This window comes from Schistocerca americana, chromosome 1 (assembly GCF_021461395.2).
Source record: "Schistocerca americana isolate TAMUIC-IGC-003095 chromosome 1, iqSchAmer2.1, whole genome shotgun sequence".
NCBI classification, from domain to species: Eukaryota; Metazoa; Arthropoda; class Insecta; order Orthoptera; family Acrididae; genus Schistocerca; species Schistocerca americana.
Window position 1 is genome coordinate 1,142,794,423 of NC_060119.1, and position 17,010 is coordinate 1,142,811,432.

General features: G+C 44.5%; 1 protein-coding gene across 1 annotated transcript in view; it reads left to right on the forward strand.

The window, feature by feature from the left end:
* LOC124597293 (delta and Notch-like epidermal growth factor-related receptor) overlaps positions 1–17,010 on the forward strand; it is a 576,119-nt gene that overhangs the window by 255,962 nt on the left and 303,147 nt on the right. The window lies entirely within an intron of this gene.

Genomic DNA, 17,010 nt, shown 5'->3' on the forward strand with positions numbered 1-17,010 from the left:
CTGATTACAGTGATGTTATCCTGCAAGGACTTTGTAAGGAAAGCTCACGGCGCCAGGAAGTGTTTACGAATGGTTGTTCGTTCTATTTGTGATGTTCGACTCTTTGGTCATATTTCACTATCATATGCTCAACTATCCTGGCTGCATGCACGCAATCCCACAGATTTCCGCATCCTCTGTCTTCACTACTGTCTTATCAAGATACAGTCCCTCATATCTGCCCCTGATCTTAACAACTTCGAAGAAACCCCTGTTACAAACACACTAAAGTCCTTTCTCTCCCACTCCGTCATTCAGCCACTATCTCGAAGCCCTACACAGTAACAGGAACTCGACCCTGGAAAAATCTCCTACATTATCTTAGATAACTGAATAACAACACCAGCTTCAAGAGACAATCACATATCTTAGAAACAACGATAATGACTACCATCGTCCCTCAATTCACTCGTAATCCTTGTATATTCTTCGTTTAAACCAGATCTTCCTCATTTCCCAGTATTCTTAGCTGATGCAGGCTATTTAAATTTTCTTTCCCTAGAAAACGCCGTGTCAGAAAACATCTACTTTTACACCAACGAGCGGGGTGGCGCAGTGATCAGCACACTGGCCCCGCATTCGGAGGACGACGGTTCAAACCTGCGTCTCACCATCCTGATTTAGGTTTTCCGGCCTTGTACCACTACCACGAGGCATTGGCAAAATTACCTTCAGAGCTGTAGAATACACCGCGTAACACTCAATAACAAGTTTTATGCACCTGCTAGGTACAGGCACACTCCTTGCAACAACCAAACTACACGATCTTGTATAGGCTTGTCGCTGATTACGACAACGTCCATGCAGTGCTTCGACCTCACATCACTGTCACTTCATGAATACCTCTGTCTAATGAAATGACAAATCCCTTTCCCAGGGAACAATCAGTGTCATTAACAGCATATCACTCACTTATATGCCTTAAGTTTTAAAAGCCATATTAGCGTCGCCGCTCTCGGCGTCCCAGACAAATGCTGTCGCTTGCTTTCACTTCTTATTTCGTTTGACTCACGTTCACTGCTTTACCATGCACGGGTGGGGATACATGGAAGTCACATCTCTACATGTATGAAGAGCCAAAGGAACTTGTACATCGTGTGGGCCCACGCGAGTAGCCGGCCGCGGTGGTCTAGCGGTTCAGGCGCTCAGTCCGGAACCGCGCGACTGCTACGGTCGCAGGTTCGAATCCTGCCTCGGGCATGGATGTGTGTGATGTCCTTAGGTTAGTTAGGTTTAATTAGTTCTAAGTTCTAGGCGACTGATGACCTCAGAAGTTAAGTCGCATAGTGCTCAGAGCCATTTGAACCATTTGAACCCACGCGAGTACGCAGAAGTGGCGCAACACGACATGGCATGGACTCGAGAGAGATCTGAAGTTGTGCCGGAGGGAATTGACACCATGAATCCTCCAAAGCTGTCCATAAATCCGTAAGAGTACGAGGTGATGGAAATCACTTCTGAGCAGTATGTTGCAAGACATCCCAGATATGTTCAATAATGTTCATGTCTGAGGAGTATGGTGTCCAGCGGAAGAGTTTAAACTCAGAAGAGTGTCCCTGAAGCCACTCTGTAGCAATTCTGGACGTTTAGGACGTCGCAATGACGTGCTGGAGTTGCCCAAGTCCCTCGGAATGCACAGTGGAAATGAATCGATGCAGGTGATCAGACAGGACGCTTACTTACGTGTCACCTGTCACAGTCGTATTTAGATGTATTAGGGGCTCCATGTCACTCCTACTACACACGCCTTACACCATTACAGATCCTCCACTAGCTTGAACAGTCCCCTGCTGACATGCCGGATCCATGGATTCATGAGACTGTCTCCATACCCGTATACTAGTCCGACCAGGCAACATGTTTCCATTCATCAACAGTCCAATGTCGGTGTTGATGGGCCCAGGCAAGGTGTAGAGTTTTGTGACGTGCAGTCCTCAAGGGTACACAAGTGGGCATTCGGCTCTGAAAGCACATATCGATGATGTTTCGTTGAATGGTTCGCACGATGACACTTATTGATGGCCCAGCAATGAAATCTGCAGCAACTTGCCCTTCTTTCACGTTGAACAATTATCTTCAATCGTCGTTGGTCCCGTTCTTGAAGGATCTTTTTCCGACTGCAGCGATGTCAGAGATTTGATGTTTTACCGGATTCCTGATATTTACGGTACACTCGTGAAACGGTGGTATGGGAAGGTCCCCACTTCAGTGCTACCTCTGAGATGCTGTGTCCCATCGCTCGTGCGCCGACTATAACACCACGCGCAAACTCACTTAAATCTTGATAGCCTAGTATTGTAACTGCAGTAAATTGCGGTACACACTTGTTGCCTTATATAGGCATATTGGACTGCTGCGCCGTATGCTACCTCTACATATATCTGTATTTCAATACGCATGGCTATAACTTTTTCTTTGGGGCTTCAGTGTATGTATCAGTGAGTGTTCGCACAGTTTCTGGACGTCCGTGTTTGATACCATTTTCCCCTAATCTATAGGATGTTTCCGTAAGAGCGTGCAAAAATTTAACAGGATATAGAGGATGCTGTACTGCACAATTTGAGGTTGGAACCTGAGGTCGGGGAAGCCAGCTTAAGGAGATAATAAGAATAAATTTATATTAGTCTGTACTTTTTTATTTACATTAGTTACAGTTAACTGCAATTACCATCCTTGACACAATGGACGTACCATTTGTTCTGTATCTTACACTATCTTACAAAACGTGTTGAAAGTGATGGCCATCAGCCTGAATGCAAGCAAGACATCGGCGAACAAGATTCTGGCGCACGCTGCCAAATATCCCTGGTGTGTTTCGAACCACATCACAGACAGCTACAATTCTGGCAACAAAGTCCATCTCCGTATCCTCTGGGGTCTCATACACAAGTGAATTTAGATATCCCCATAGGGAATAATCAAAGCGATTCGGTCAGGTGGCCTCGCAGTGCGTGGAATAGGACCTCCCCTTCCATTGCAGCGACCGGGAACAGCATAGAGAGTGTTTCGAACATCCACACTGAAGTCAGGCGCTGCACCGTCTTGTGCCCACATTCTCTCACGAGGAGTATAAATACGACACAACAGAGCTACCTTATAGACAATTAAAGTAAACAAAACCTGCATCATGCTTTCCTGGTAATTAGACTCGTCGTCCTTATTTCCTTGCAGGAAATAAAGAATGTAAATGTAAATAAACACCACAGTACATGTAAATTTGTAGGCATGTTAGTTGTAAATAAGCTAGAAAACGGTAATGCTAGACAAAGCGGTACACAAATTAAGTCCTTATCGCCTTAAGTTGGCTTTTACCAAGTCAGTTTCTCTGTCTCATACTATTCAATTTAGCATTCTGTACGCCCTGTTACATTTTTGCACCCTCTTACGGAAACACCCTTCATAAATGTGTTACAATTTTCGCGAATGTTGGTTCGTGAAATGTCGTATTTTGTCGTAGCATTTCACTCGCAGAAACGGAAGCATTATAACTTAAAGTTTCAAATAAGATAATGCAGACTGTACACTGAAGCTCCAAAGAAACTTGTAAAGGCATGCATATTCAAACACAGAGATATGTAAAAAGGCAGAATACGGCGCTGCGATCGGCAATGCCTACATAAGACAAGTGTCTGGCGCAGTTGTTAGATCGGTTACGGGCCGGCCGGAATGGCCGAGCGGTTACAGGCGCTACAGTCTGGAACCGCACGACCGCTACGGTCGCAGGTTTGAATCCTGCCTCGGGCGTAGGTGTGTGTGATGTCCTTAGGTTAGTTAGGTTTAAGTAGTTCTAAGTTCTAGGGGACTTATGACCACAGCAGTTGAGTCCCATAGTGCTCAGAGCCATTTGAACCATTTAGATCGGTTACTGCTGCTACAATGGCAGGTTATCAAGATTCAAGTGAGTTTGAACGTAGTATTACAGTCGGCACACGAGCAATGGAACACAGCATCACAGGGGTAGCAATGAAGTGGGGACTTTCCCATGTGACCATTTCGCGAGTGTACCGTAAATATCAAGAATCCGGTAAAACAACAAATCTCCGACATCGCTGCAGTCGGAAAATGATTCTGCAAGAAAGGACCAACGACTGAAGAGAAACGTTCAACGTGACAGAAGTGCAACCATTTCGCAAATTGCTGCAGATTTCAGTGCTGGGCCATCAACAATTGTCAGCGACCGAACTATTCAACGAAACATTATCGAAGCTTTACGCCTCGCCTGGGCCCATCAACACCGACATTGGTCTGTTGATGACTGGAAACATGTTACCTGGTCGGACGAGTCTCGTTTCAAATTGTATCAAGCGGGTAGATGTATACGGGTATGGAGACAGCCTCATGCATCTGTGCAACATGCATGTCAGCAGGGAACTGTTCAAGCTAGTGGAGGATCTGTAATGGTGTGGGGCGTGTGTAGTTGGAGTGACATAGGACCCCTGATACGTATAGAAACAATGGTGACAGGTGGCATGTACTATCTGATCATCTGCATCCATTCATGTCTATTAAGCATTCCGACGGACTTTGGCAATTCTAGCAGGACAATGCGACACCCCAGACGTCCATAATTGCTACGGAGGGGCTCCAGGGGCACTCTTCGGAGTTTAAACACTCCCGCTGGTCACCAAACTCCGGAGAAATGAACATTATTGAGCAGATATGGGGTGCCTTGCAACGTGTATTCAGAAGAGATCTCCACCCCTCGTACTCTTAAGGATTTATGGACAACCCTGCAGGATTCATGGTAAGTTACCTTCGGCACTACTTCAGACATTAGTCGAGTCCATGCCACGTCGTGTTGCGGCACTTCTGCGTGCTGGGGGGGCCCTACACGATCTTAGGCCGGTGTACCAGCTTCTTTGCCTCTTCAGAGTAAATTTTTAAAACAAAAGCCTGTTTGCATTATTTCTGTCCATAGTTGATATCTTCATTCTTCTTCTGTCTTCCCTCAGGCTGCGTACCAAAATTTTGTCTTCAGTTAGTCATTTTATTTGATTAGGACTCAGAAGCTTTCGGTCTGCCATTGTAATATGTAACCTAGCTTTTGGAAGTCCCTTGTAAATGTGACAAGGCTGTCTCTACTGGGTTTTGCAATGTTGATTGTTTGGGCAACGTAAATAGTTGACACTAAGTCAATTAACTGTGTGCGAAAAAACTCTTAAGACGTGTTAAGGTTACGCATAGAATAATATATAAGTATTTAGAAAGTGTGAGGCCACAGATGTTCGTTTAAGCTCATTGTCTCGCCACATCTCTGTGTCTTGTAGGTTATACTCTACTGGCCTGGCGTAATCGAGAACGATAGGGTTTCAGACGATGCGAGGAGAAAGCTTCTAATAGGATAGCGCGGATAATACCGCGGCGAAACGGCGACCGAGCAGAGAGTGGGTGAGAGAGAGAGAGAGAGGGGGGGAGAGGTTAGGTACGCGCCCAGCCAGCTACGCCGCGCCATTAAGCCGGCGCACAAGGGCGGGCCTGCAGGGTGTTTGCACTGCGGGATTACATACTCACGAGCTTCGCAGGCGCTCCCAGCAAGTCTTCCAGAGGGTGCCTTACCTTACGACGCCACGGGCGCACAGCTCACTGTGGCGCCGAGTGCTTTCTCGTCGGGCCCGTTCCCTTTTCGCAGTAATAGATCATAGATTAGGAATGCCTGCGGAATGAGTGTAACGTACTGTATATGTTGCCAGTATCAAATAGAAATTGTCAAGTCACTTCGGTAATATGCTGTTTGGCCACATTTTGCATTATTAAGGGGACTTTGCGCCCTGTGTCCCTATGCAACGGGACATCTTCCTCCGGCATTACTTTTCCTCAACAGTAATTGTCGATACCAGTATTATTTTTTCGAACTTTGGACAGGTCAATATTATCTCAGCTGCTTTTCAGAGAACTTTCATTTAATTTTATACACGGTATGTTATATTTCAAGCTAAAATTTATGGATGTTTCGATGTTACAATCGATAAGTACTTGCACTGAACGTACAGTTAAAATTACTTTTTTAGAGAAATTTGAAATTACGAATTATTTGGCACACTTAAAATTTCTATTATTAATTATGCAATCTAGTACTGTTTGCTATGTTTATTTTAGGATTCATTTATGAAATAATAATCGAAATTAATAGAAATTCATTTGTCAAGAAAAATTTTAAGCCCTTTGGAATATGGTCATTACTGCAGAGTGAAGTAGTAGTAAGCATGCCTCTGATGTGATCGGATGTATTTTTCTATTTGGAGCGAACAATGTAATTTCGACTTCGTTATGTGAAAATTCAGAAGACTGTATGATTTACTAAAATGTGACAAAGTATATTAACGTAACAACATAAATTCTGCAACAACAATCTTCAAATTTATTTAGATCAATTCATCCATGTGGACTTAAAATGTGAGAATTTCAGCTTCAAATGTCAGACCGCTATACAAGAAGAACTGGAGCCAACTCTACACGAAAAACTAAGTAAATTCGAATTGTTAATTGTAATCTTCGCTCCTCTCAAATTTTAAAATGTTTTATCTTATTAACAAAGATGTCAGTAGCCACGCAGCGCAGTGCAGCAGTTCTATGACCATAAAGTTGGTGGTCCGAATCTCGCTAAAAGTAACTTTCGCCTTTACAGAAAATAAATTAATATTTTTAACAAGTAGAAATGTTTATTAACAAACAGTACACCATGACTTTTTCATAAAAAATACGTCTTTATATGCTTCGATACTAATTATATACCGAGCGAGGTGGCGCAGTGGTTAGACACTGGACTCGCATTCGTGAGGACGACGGTTCAATCCCGCGTCCGGCCATCCTGATTTAGGTTTTCCGTGATTTCCCTAAAATCACTCCAGGCAAATGCCGGGATGGTTCCTCTGAAAGGGCACGGCCGACTTCCTTCCCCATCCTTCCCTAATCCGATGAGACCGATGACCACGCTGTCTGGTCTCCTTCCCCAAAACCAACCAACCAACCAACTAATTATATGAAAAAAATTAAAATTTGATGCAGAATTGATGGCTTGTTAAATGAAAAACATATAGACCAATAATATTGTGTAGTCTCTAGAAATACAAAAGTATTTGTTTTACATCTTGCATTTTTGAACTAATTCAATTTATTGTTGATACTGGAGTTTGAAAATTATTATTTTTATTAAAAATTACGATGCAGTATTTATTAATAAATATTATTTTAAATAGAAGAATGACTTTACCCATCTCAAGAGTGATAAGCACACCCTCAGCTGCCAACAATTTTATCTGTAAGCTATAGTACTCAGCAGTGATCAGAGAGCTTTTAATCACCAATGGCGATTTTTAACAATTGTTGCTTACTGCTTTAGGAAAGTGATGTCAGGGTTCTGAACTTAAGATGGTAGTAGATCAGTCCGTAAGATCCAGTACTTTGACTTTACACATTTATTTATTAGAAACAGCACTGATGAGTAACTGTTGCTGCAATGGATGAAAATTGAAATTCGCCGAAGTAGGAAAAGTTGCTTTTCGTAGGCAGTAGCTATCAAGGTCTAATGATAGTAATCATTGTAGTCATATGCAACTTACATGAGGAAAAATATTGGTACATAGTATAGTGAAGAATTGATACCATAGAGATAATATGTGGAAATAATAAACACAAATATTGTCTGGATAACTGTTTTATTAATAATTACAAGTTTCAATCACGCTAGCAAATCATGCTGAGATCAGGTACTGCAAACTGGAGTTTGTCTGCAATGACTGCATCTTGCAGTACCAGGTCTCACGATCTGAATGACACTAGTTATACTACACCTAATATAATGAAATCTGAATAACTTTGTTGTCTCTTGGCAGTCTATGATATTGTCAGTGTAACTGATAGTAATGATGTGGGCACTATGGGTTGTGCTACCATTCTGGAAATAGCGACAGCCAAGTTTGAGTGTAGTCTTGCACAGAAGTGTGCTGTGCTGGCCTCAGCACTGAACTGACCTGTCTAACTGCTGGACAGGAACTGACCGAGTGTCTGCGGCGTGTCGTGTTTTGATGCCTATCAGCGGAAGAATTTGCATGTCCGCCACTGCGAGGCACAGACATTGCAGTCCACAGTTGATGGCGAACTGTTTGGTGGCAGTTCACACCATTGGCTCAAGCGCTGAAGGACGTGCCAAAGAAGTGGGAAGAGGTTCCGACTGTGAGCGCCGTCTGGCGGCTGTTACCCAGAACTGAGAGACGCTGGGTGAGTGGTTGAGTCCGTGTCGTGGCAGTCTCTCATGGTATTTCTTGTGCACACTTAAGCCTGACACACAACATATGCTTCGGTTAACTGTGGATTTTCTGAAGCCAGTTCATGGTACTTTTGTATTATAAATAGTGCTTGACGGGATTAATTTGCTTCTGTTTATCTGGAATATATTACTTAATAATTTTGTCTAAAGTAATCTGGCAACGTGATTGCTTTAAGACAGAAAATGCAGATTATCGTAGATCAAAATCGAAAGCTGATTGACTGCATTGGGATGCAACCAGCCAGAAGTGAGCGATTGCGTGCGCATTTGGCTTGTGACTGGGAGTCAAGAGGGGTCGGTTCTGTATTTAATGTGATCGGACATATTACATTGAGCCCTATAAAAATGTATTATTCATGACTAATCTGAAATTTGGGAGACTGAAATGTACCAGAAATTCTTTAAGAACGAACTTAAATGACAATTAGGAGAATTCTTGAATTTTCCCTTGTAAACTGTGACTTTATCTCGTATAATTTAAATTGGGTGCGGTGTGATGTCCAATTATGGCCGAGAACTGGCACCGAAGTGACCATATGCCAAGCATTGTGCGAGCATTCTAACCACAGAAATCCCTTTGTCTATTCTGTACCATTTCAGGGTACTAAACCTTCAACAGGCTACTAGAGGCTGTGTGTGTTGAGCGTGTAAAAGCCCTGTTTCCGGGACGGACTTGGTGGCGTAAATCTGTACTTCGAGGTGGTAGTACATCGTTGCTTTCATTCGCTGACTTCCGCGCGTGCGGTAGTTTCGTTACACCTGGAACTTTATGTCGACACGTTTTATGCGGATACTTTGCGTCACCCACACTTGAGTGAGCTTTCTCACTCGAGGCCAACACACAGCGCCGCCGCAGTAGAAGTCATTCACATGGAAAATAGTGCGTGTTAACAATTCTCACCTACTGAATGTCAGACAATAAAGATCGTACTGTATTAAATGAAAGTTTTCCAAGTAGAGATTAACGTTCAAGATAATGACATCAAAGACAAAGTATTTCCAACCTCGTGATGTGTACTAGCTAGGCAATATAAATTCTACAAGAGAAACGTTGTTTGATTTTGTAAGACAATGCGAAAAACCACAAGTAAAGCTACAGTTGTCATTTCACCATCAGACTTCACTCTGTGCTACTGAAAGTATTACAGCTTTCATTAGAGTTTATCGTATCAACTGGATACGGTGGCCCTCACAACCGGTCTTGGTTTAGCCCGAGCCAAGCCGACCAGTCACTTAGAAATTCAGTTACTCTGCTCCAGCTGACAGCTCGCTATCTTACATGTTATCTTACAACTTCCCTTGCAAGGTAAACAAAACGGTTTTCATTCAAAATCCGGTAAACCATGTCTTGTAAAAGGTACATTCAGAGAGCGTACTGGTTCTTTAATACAACACCCTCTACCGTGCTCGTCAAGTATTGTATCTCGTGAACTACTCATTCCCGAAGCGGGAAAAGGATCTAAAAGGAAGGGCTTTCGTCATGGGTTTTATTTTCAACAACCTTTACCGTTTTACCGAAAATGCAAATACGACTTTATTGCACCAACAAACAAATTTCGGAAACAAAACACAACAGACTAAATAGCTGAAATAATTCAAAAGGGCCCTTATAACAATTAACTGGGCCAAACTTTCTGACAAGGAAGATTTTAAAGGCATCTAAACATTCTGAGCAAATAGACGCTCTCTTTTAAGGAAAGACAGAACCATGTATTCATTACTTGGAATTAAGTTAAGAATTTGATAAAAGACTATTTCTGTCCTTAACAATAGGAAATCACATCTCTGAAATCGTGAGTGAATTCACTTACGTTTTCTTCTTCTGTAAGATACAGTACAATACAACGTTTCTTACAGAAGATTACCAGATATACAGAGTGAAAGATCATGACACTATTTTATTTTATTTTTTACTTTTTTATTTTGCCACTACTGCTAATCGCTCAAGACTTTCAAAAGCCAAGACTCCTTCAAGGAGCAAAAAATACGATTAACATGAACACACAGGTCAGACAGTTAGCTAGGAATTCAAATTTAATTTAACTTGTCTGTAGAGCCGCAGATTAGAAACATCAGAGTTTATACAGAATGGAATATACAGGGTGAGTCACCTAACATTACCGCTGGATATATTTCGTAAACCACATCAAATACTGACGAATCGATTCCATAGACCGAACGTGAGGAGACGGCCTAGTGTAATTGGTTGATACAAGCCATAAAAAAATGCACGGAAGTATGTTTTTTAACACAAACCTAGGTTTTTTTAAATAGAACCACGTTAGTTTTGTTAGCACATCTGAACATATAAACAAATACGTAATCAGTGCCGTTTGTTGCATTGTAAAATGTTAATTACATCCGGAGATATTGTAACCTAAAGTTGACGCTTGAGTACCACTCCTCCGCTGTTCGATCGTATGTATCGGAGAGCACCGAATTACGTATGGATCCAAAGGGAACTGTGATGGACCTTAGGTACAGAAGAGACTGGAACAGCACATTACGTCCACATGCTAACACCTTTTAATTGGTCTTTTTCACTGACGCACATGTACATTACCATGAGGGGTGAGGTACACGTACACACGTGGTTTCCGTTTTCAATTACGTGGTGGAATAGAGTGTGTCCCGACATGTCAGGCCAATAGATGTTCAATGTGGTGGCCATCATTTGCTGCACACAATTTCAATCTCTGGCATAACGAATGTCGTACACGCCGCAGTACATCTGGTGTAATGTCGCCGCAAGCTGCCACAATACGTTGTTTCATATCCTCTGGGGTTGAAGGCACATCACGGCACACATTCTCCTTTAACGTACCCCACAGAAAGAAGTCCAGAGGTGTAAGATCAGGAGAACGGGCTGGCCAATTTATGCGTCCTCCACGTCCTATGAAACGCCCGTCGAACATCCTGTCAAGGGTTAGCCTAGTGTTAATTGCGGAATGTGCGGGTGCACCATCATGCTGATACCACATACGTCGACGCGTTTCCAGTGGGACATTTTCGAGCAACGTTGGCAGATCATTCTGTAGAAACGCGATGTATGTTGCAGCTGTTTAGGCCCCTGCAATGGAGTGAGGACCAATGAGGTGGTCGCCAATGATTCCGCACCATACATTTACAGTCCACGGTCGCTGTCGCTCTGCCTGTCTGAGCCAGCGAGAATTGTCCACGGACCAGTAATGTATGTTCCGTAGATTCACTGCCCCGTGGTTTGTCAAACCCACTTCATCGGTAAACAGGTAGAACTGCAACGCATTCTTTGTTAATGCCCATTGACAGAATTGCACTCGATGATCAAAGTCATCACCATGTAATTGCTGATGTAGCGACACATGAAACGGGTGAAAGCGGTGACGATGCAGTATGCGCATGACACTACTTTGACTCAGTCCACCGGCTCTCGCAGTGTCCCGTGTACTCACGTGTGGGTTCATGGCAACTGCAGCTAACGCACCAACTGCACCCTCTTCTCCTGTGACGTGCCTGTTACGTACCCGTTTGCGTGCTACGAACATACCTGTTGCATACAGTTGGCGGTCGATGTTTTGCAATGTGCGGCACGTTGGATGCTCTCTGTCCGGGTACCGTTCTGCATACACCCTGCAGGCTTCAGCTGCATTTCGTCGACACTCGCCATAGATGAGTGTCATCTCCGCCTTTTCAGAGTTCGAATACACCATGGTCACAGTTCCTACAACACTACACTATCACAGACGTCTGGTAACACTGTGTACTACAGTTGGTCTGCGTGCCGAGACGAATGCAGAATAACAATAGCAGCAAGCGCTACATGCGGACACTGCGACAGCTAGACCAAACCACAACAGTGCACTCCAGCCACACTCGTAAACACGGTCGTCATCGTAAACGTGTCCCTACAGATGCTGCTCGCCGACCGTGGCCCGTGTTTGTTACAACACGCAACTGAACGTCGGAGGTTTCAAGCGTCAACTTTAGGTTACAATATCTCCGGATGTAATTAACATTTTACAATGCAACAAACGGCACTGATTACGTATTTGTTTATATGTTCAGATGTGCTAACAAAACTAACGTGGCTCCATTTAAAAAAAAACCTAGGTTTGTGTTAAAAAACATACTTCCGTGCATTTTTGTATGGTTTGTATTAAAGAATTACACTGGCCCCTTTCCTCACGTTCGGTCTGTGGAATCGGTTCGTCAGTATTTGATGTGGTTTACGAAATATATCGAGCGGTAACGTTAGGTGACTCACCCTGTATATGATCAGCTGGAGTCCCTCGACCATGCAACAGGATGGCATCCATAAATTGAGAATGGGGACCCCTCACCACCGTTACACGTGCCGGATGACACTTGCAGTGCGTGGGTTTTCTGACCGGATATCACGGCGCCGATATAAACAATCGATCGCTCCTAATGGCAGCCGTACATGCTCAGTCACTTGCTAGGTCCGGTCAGGCCAAACACGCGGCTGACCAAACTCTACCAAGACCTCGAATAACAAATATGGCAGAAGCGCCTGAAGTACAGGCAGACTTATTAGTGCAAGTACAAATATCATGTGACCATCTGAGACAATCGGTAGCCAATGCGCGAATTTCCATTACGAACTATTGCCCAAATAAGCAGCAAGGAGCGGAAATATAGGTTCACAACTGCTATCTATCAACAGTGACACTGAAACAAGGTTTCGTGCCTAATGTGTACGGGCGGGCGAACAAGGATGTCAAACAAATAGACGTAAGTGCATCCTCAGTTTAAGGACCTTAGCACTATGTAGCGATTAATCAACACAAAACAACCACATCTCTGAAACATTATCCGCCTGAACAACACGGCAAAACATGAATGGCAATTACAAGTGCGTAGTTTTCTTAGCAACTGGGAATTAAAAGTAACTTCATAAAACACTAAAACTACAAACAACTCTGAGCGCATAGCGGGCGTATGTCACAGATTGAAACTGAGTGAGGTTTAAATTCTCGGTGCAGTAGCAAATGTGCCTCTAGCTTACAGATTGCTCCGCTCCCGTCAGCACGCATAGGCAAAATAGCACAACCAGAACATCAACCGACGTAACCTCACGGTAAGGGAGCACTCAGTCTTACCGGAGAACCGTGGCCAACACTAAAACACACTGAAATGCAACATTAGTTGAGCCAGAGCATGGAATTTGTATTCAACACAAGGAGCTGGTCCTTACGTAAAGAAAAAGGCTTGTAAGAAGCAATAACACACAAAACGTATACACACATCAAAAAAAGTATTGCATCAACCCAGTTACCAGAACTCCTGGAGATAGACGTTGACTGGGGATATTGTATCACAGACACAGTACCTTTGACTGTTCACGATGTCACTAAATCCTCCCAAAGAAGAAATCAACCATCCATGAGCAGCAGCTATTAGACGGAGGGGTCCGGCAGCCAATCAGTTCCAGTTATTCCACCAGGAAGGACGTACACGGCTCGTGTTGTCAGTAGAACCGCAATTCGATCGAGCCCGCATTGTTACTTTGTGCCAAGAAGGGCTCTCAAAAAGGGAAGTGCCCAGGCGTCTCGGAGCAAACCAAAGCTATGTTTTTCGGACATGGCGGAGATACAGAGAGACAGGAGCTGTCGATGACATGCCTTGCTCAGGCCGCCCAAGGGCTACCAGTGCAGTGGATGACCGCTACCTACGGATTATGCTCGGAGAACCCTGACAGCAATGCCACCATGTTGAATAATGCTACCGGCCGGTGTGACCGTGCGGTTCTAGGCGCTTCAGTCTGGAACCGCGTAACCTTTACGGTTGCAGGTTCGAATCCTGCCTCGGGCATGGATGTGTGTGATGTCCTTAGGTTAGTTAGGCTTAAGTAGTTCTAAGTTCTAGGGGACTGATGACCACAGATGTTAAGTCCCATAGTGCTCAGAGCCATTTGAACCATTTTTTTTAATAATGCTTCTCGTGCAGCCACAGGACGTCGTGTTATGACTCAAACTGTGCCCAATAGGCTCCATGATGCGCAAGTTCAAAATGGTTCAAATGGCTCTGAGCGCTACGGGACTTAGCATCTGAGGTCATCAGTTCCCTAGAACTTAGAGCTACTTAAACCTAACTAACCTAAGGCATCACACACATCCATGCCCGAGGCAGGATTCGAACCTGCGACCGTAGGAGTCGAGCGGTACGCAACTTCACTCCCGACGTCCATGGCGACGTCGACCTTTGTAAACCGCGACACCATGCAGTGCGGTACAGATGGGCCCAACAACATGCCAAATGGACCGCTCAGGATTGGCATCACGTTGTCTTCACCAATGAGTGTTGCATATGCCTTCAACCAAAAAATAGTCGGAGACTTGATTGGAGACAACTAGTCATGTTGAATGTCTTAGACACACTGTCCAGTGAGTGCGGCTAGGTGGAGGTTCCCTGCTGTTTTGGGGTGGCATTATGTGGGGCCGACGTACGTCGCTGGTGGTCATGGAAGGCGCCGTAACGGCTGTACGATACGTGAATGCCACCCTCCGACCGATAGTGCAACCATAGCAGCAGCATATTGGCGAGGCATTCGTCTTCGTGGATGACAATTCACGCGCGCGTTGTGCACATCTTGTGAATGACTTCCTTCGGAATAACGACATCGCTCGACTAGAGTGGCCACCATGTTCTCCAGACATGAACCCTATGGAACGTAACTGGAATGGATTGAAAAGGGCTGTTTATGGACGACGTGACCTACCAACCACTCTGAGCTCTGAGGGATCTTCGCCGAATCGTCGTTGAGGAGTGGGACAATCTGGACCAACTGTGCCTTCATGAACTAGTGGATAGTATGCCACGAACAATACAGACATGCATTACTGCCAGAGGAAGTGCTACTGTGTACAGCAATCTGGACCACCACCTTAACGGTCTCGCTGTATGGTGGTAAAACATACAGTGTTTGGTTTCCATGAGCAATAAAAGTGGCGGAAGTGATGTTTACGTTGATCTCTATTCAAATTTCCTGTAGAGATTCCGGAACTCTCGGAACTGAGATGATGCAAAACTTTTTTTGATGTCTGTATTTATTAATATTTTTGTGCGCAAACCCCTCACAGCAATTCAGAGGTCACCTTCTTTTTTGAATATCTAGCAAAGCACAATTCAGGCCGAAACGACCGCAGAGCGTGCAGTAGGAATATATCAACGTACACTGATAAACCAAAACTTTATGACCACTGCCCATCGCGACCCTGAATTCCTCCTGACGGCGTTGCGGGCACGTGACGCGGTAACAAAAGTATGTAAGAGGAGCAGAGTGTTACCGGGCGTCACCCTAGCAAAGATATGGGCTGCCAAATGGGGAAATCCATTGAGATAAACGACTTTGACAAACGGCAAATTATTATTATGCAGAGCCTGTGAAAGAGCATCTCGAAAACGGCGAAGCTGGTCGAATGTTTTCTTGCTACTGTCGTAAGCATCTACGGAAAGACGTAAAAGGACAGTGAAGATACCACTACGTGGTAAATGATTGGACGTCTACGACTCTTCACAGAACGTGGGGTTCGGTGGGTTGTCTGCTCTGTATGGTAGGATCTATGGCATCTCTGCCGAAAGAGCATAACGCTGGAGCATAGACAAGTGTTTCAGAGCACACCGTTCATTTTGCATTGTTGAACGTGGAGCTCCGCAGCAGACAACCCTACGTGTTCACATGTTGACCAAATAGCATTTCACTTACGATTGCATGGGGCTATCCGTATTGGACCGTCAATCGGTGGAAATGTGTCGGCTCTTCGAGTGAATCAGATTTTTCCTACACTAGGTCTATGGTCGTCCTCACAATCGCCGTTATCGAGGTGAAGGGTGGCTCGAAATGTGCAGCGCGCCACGGACGCAGGCTGGTGGGAGCAGTGTTATGCTATGCGAGACATTCTCCTTGGCCTGCATGGGACGTGTGGTAGTAATCGAAGACACACTGACAGCTTCGAACTACCAGCAATCCTTCATGCTTCTCCGACGGCGGTGTCGTCTTGCAGCAGTGTCTAGATGGGCAATGGATCCACCTTCTTCAGTGCGGATGCGCAAGTACGTCCAATCTCCTGTGGGAATCTCAGAGTAGTGAGCATGGAGGAAATGGATACGGATTGCGAATAGATGGCGCTCGGTGGGAATGTGGGTCTGCCATGAGGCGCGCCGAGATGGTCCGCGCAGGGAGGGCTGACCAAAGACTGGGTTTTATTGGCAGGACACTTAGAAAATGTAACACACCTACTAAGGAGACTGCCTACACTGCGCTTGTCCGTCTTCTTTTAGAATACAGCTGCGTGGCGTGGGATCCTTACCAGATAGGACTGACGGAGTACACCCAAAAACTTCATAAAAAGGCAGCACGTTTTGTGTTATAGCGAAATATGGCAGAGAGTGTTACAGAAATGATACAGGATTTGGGCTGGAAATCATTAAAAGAAAGGCGTTTCTCGTTGCGACGGAATCTTCTCACGAAATTCCAATCACCAACTTTCTCCTCCAAATGCGAAAATATTTTTTTGACGCCGACCTACACAGGGAGGAACGATCACCAAGATAAAATAAGGGAAATTCAGAGCTCGTACGGAAAGACATAGGTGTTCATTCTTTCCGCGCGCTATACGAGATTGGAATAATAGAGAGTTGTGAAGGTGATTCGATGAAACCTCTGCCAGGCACTTAAATGTGATTTGCAGAGTATCCTTGTAGAT